Here is a 779-nt window from a genome sequence, read left to right on the forward strand (position 1 = left end):
TTGCTATAACTCAGCAGTGTTATTAGAAATTCTAATAGCCCCATGTCACTATTGGTGGCTCTTATAACCTGTGGAGTAGGCACAGGATTTAGGAAAGAGATTTTTAATGTAGAGTACATGAACTTTTTTTTAAAACTATTTTGATAATAGCGTTTTAATATAATTGACTTCTTTTGAAATCTATTTTATTTTACAAAATTAAAAACATACTAAGGAGTTCATGGATTTCAACAGTTCCATGATACATACTAAAAAATCTTTTAGAACTTCTGATTTAGAATATATATATATTATGAAGGAACATGATAGGAATCTAGCTGACTTTGAATATTGTTATTGTTTGTCCTTCACTTTTTTTATTATTATTATTATAGACTTTTTTTTTTTTTTTTTTTTTTTTTTTGTCCTTCATTCTTGAAAAGGACCATGACATCAGGGAGAAGAGACAGGATAAAGACTAGGAAAGGGGTTGTTTTTGTCATTCAGTCATATCCAACTTTTCATGACCCTATTTAGGATTTTCTTGACAAAGACACTGGAATGGCTTATCATTTCTTTTCCAGCTCATTTTACATATGAGGAAACTGAGATAAATAGGATTAAGTGACTTACTGAGGGTCACACATCTAGACAGTGTCTGAGGTCAGATTTGAATTCAAGTTGTCCTCAATCCAGGCCTATCTCCTGCTCCACTAATCTGCCCTAGGGAGGGTGTTAGAGGTAAGCAAAGTGTCAGTGTTGTACCACAGTTCCCTTTTATTATCCTGCCTCAATCTCCC

Source organism: Antechinus flavipes, chromosome 1 (assembly GCF_016432865.1).
Source record: "Antechinus flavipes isolate AdamAnt ecotype Samford, QLD, Australia chromosome 1, AdamAnt_v2, whole genome shotgun sequence".
Lineage (NCBI taxonomy): Eukaryota > Metazoa > Chordata > Mammalia > Dasyuromorphia > Dasyuridae > Antechinus > Antechinus flavipes.